This window comes from Neophocaena asiaeorientalis, unplaced genomic scaffold (assembly GCF_003031525.2).
Source record: "Neophocaena asiaeorientalis asiaeorientalis breed wild unplaced genomic scaffold, Neophocaena_asiaeorientalis_V1.1 scaffold671, whole genome shotgun sequence".
Lineage (NCBI taxonomy): Eukaryota > Metazoa > Chordata > Mammalia > Artiodactyla > Phocoenidae > Neophocaena > Neophocaena asiaeorientalis.
The window spans coordinates 2,851,894-2,854,207 of record NW_020175533.1 but is presented as its reverse complement, the minus strand read 5'-3'; the positions used below and the strand labels follow the sequence as shown (position 1 = coordinate 2,854,207).

The window sequence follows — 2,314 nt, the reverse complement described above, 5'->3', positions numbered from 1 at the left end:
CTGCCCCCACACTTTCTCCCCTCCGCCTCTAAAAGAATCGAGGTGGGGTGGGCTGGGGTATGGAGCCAGAGTCCCTTGAACTCCTTGGTCACCCCCCTTGAACTTGGGGTTCACCCTCCTGTGCTCCCCAACTTCATCCCTATCTGTTGCATCTTGCCTTCTGACTTTCTCAGAAACCCCATGGTTTCCGGCTTGACTCTCCCCTCCCCCACCTCCGTTGGGTCTGCAGACGGAGGGCCCCTCAGTTCCTCCCTGCTCCATGGGGGGGGTCAGTACCCCCACTGCTTATCTCTGCCATCCCCGCCCTACTTTTGAAATCACCCCAAGGCCACTGGCTTCCTCTGAGGAGGGGGACAGGTGGGAGGTGTTCCCTCTACCCATACCCTGTCCCCTGGGGAGGTCTGCCATAGTTCTGCTTTCAAGTTCCTTCAGTCTCCACCATCCTCAGGCCTCAGTTTCCCTATCTGCCGGATAGGAGGTGGTGACAGGGCTCGAGCTAAGACTTAGGAGAAGGCAGCTTGGTCTCTCTGCCCATTTGCCTCTGTCCTTCCCTGTGTGTATCTCTGTCTCCCTGTGTCTCTTTTTTCCTGACCCTGTTTCTTCTCAAGTCTGGCTCTCTGTATTTCCCTCCCATTTTTCTATGCTACCATGATACATCTTGCTCTCTCTTTCTGTGCTTTTATAAATGTTTAATGTTTTTCCTCCTCCCTTTCTCTGTCCTCCCATGTCTCTGTCTGATTATCTCTCTCCTTCTTTATCTCTTTTTATCTCTTTGTTTCTCTATCTCCTTCTTTGCTCTCTGTATCTTTTTCTGTTTCTCTTTTTCCCTCTCCATTCATCTCTCTGAGTGTCTGTACATCTCTCCCACTCTGTTTCTTTCTGCTTGTTTGTCTCTTCCTTAGTCTCTCTCTCTGGGTCCTCTGGCCTTATTTCCATGTCTGTCTGACTACTCACGTACCCATGAACACACCCTCCTGCACACAGCCCCAGATGAAGAGGCAAGAAACCTACCCCTGCCCCTGACTTGCCCAATGAATCTGAAGGCCTTGGTCTCCCTGTCTGTAGGGTGGAGTGACAAATATAGAGAAGACCATCTTCCCCCGCTTACGTGACCCATTGTATAGACAGGCTAAGAGTTGGGCCCAGGGTTAGGGGTTGTGCTGGGCTAGAGATGGATCTGTCAGTGTGCCCACCACCAACCTCCTCTAGGGTCCAGGGCACCTGCTGTCTCTCCCTAGGGAGAGTGTCTTGCCTCCTCATCTCATCCATCTCTTTCCTCTCTGTCTCGCCATGATTCTATCTGTATCTCTCTCTGAGTTCCTGTCTCGCTCTCCTTTTCTGTTCCTGGGTCTCCCCCTCTTTCTTGTCTCTCTCTCTCTCTTACTCTTTCTTTGAGTCTCTGTTTTTCTTCTTTCTCTTCATGTCTCTGTCTTTTGCTTCTTTTCTCTCTCCATCTCTCTCTGTTCTTTCCTCCCTTCTCTCTGTCTCTGTTTGTCTCTTGCTCTTTTTGTCTCTATCACCATTCTTCCTTTATACCCTCATTCTCACCTCACCACCACCCCCAATCTCCCTCCAGCCCCACTGACCCCCGTCCCTGCATCTTGTACCTTGGTGGGTCCAGGACTGCCCACCCCTCCCATGGCAGGGGCCCAGCCCCGCCACCCCCAGTTATCACTCTCCAGACAGAGATAAAGTTTATCTCGAGGCTGGGGGATATGAAAGCTCCTTATCAGCTGCCCCACTAGAGTAAGTGCTGCCCCAACGGGCAGCAGGCAGCAGGCCGGCACCCTCAACTCCTTCCGCCCAGCCCCTCACCCCAGGTAACGTCCGTATCCCAGCCCTCAAGGGAGGGTCCCTCGGGACTGAAGGGAGCAGAGCTGGGATATGGGGGCAGATAACTCTTGGGAGAGTTTGAGGTGGAGTTTGAGGATTAGGTATGGGGGTGAGGAGTCAGAGGTTTGGAGAACAGCTGTGGAGTTTGGGGTAAGCAGATATGGGTTTGAGGAGCAGAGAAGGGTCTGCTTGAAAGGTCCCATTTGGGGATCAGAAATAAGTTGGGAAAGCAGAGACAGGGTTGGGAATCAGAGCCAAAGTTTGAGAGAGAGAAAGTTGAGAAGCTGGAGGTGTAGTTTAGGGGTCTGGGTGGATTCCAAGAGTCATGGAAAAGTCTGAGGGTCCAAGTCTGAGGGGAGCGGAGGTGGAATTTGGACAGGCAGGCAGAAATGTGTCTGATGATTAGAGATGGCTTATGGGAGCACAGGAGGAGTTTGAGAACAGAGATAAAATTGGAGTTCAGAAAGAGATGGGGCCAGAG

At 52.2% G+C, this 2,314-nt stretch overlaps 2 protein-coding genes across 10 annotated transcripts in view; one reads left to right on the top strand and one right to left on the bottom strand.

The window, feature by feature from the left end:
- GATA1 (GATA binding protein 1) overlaps nucleotides 1–2,314 on the bottom strand; it is a 7,201-nt gene that overhangs the window by 3,984 nt on the left and 903 nt on the right. The gene's annotated exons all lie outside the window — the stretch shown is intronic.
- The window catches only part of LOC112415986 (uncharacterized), a 64,555-nt gene continuing 63,978 nt past the window's right edge, over nucleotides 1,738–2,314 (top strand). For all 9 annotated transcript variants that reach the window (XR_003006410.1, XR_003006409.1, XR_003006404.1 and 6 more), the window contains exon 1: nucleotides 1,738–1,820. The gene's annotated coding sequence lies outside the window, so the exon portion shown is untranslated. The remainder of the gene's footprint in view (nucleotides 1,821–2,314) is intronic.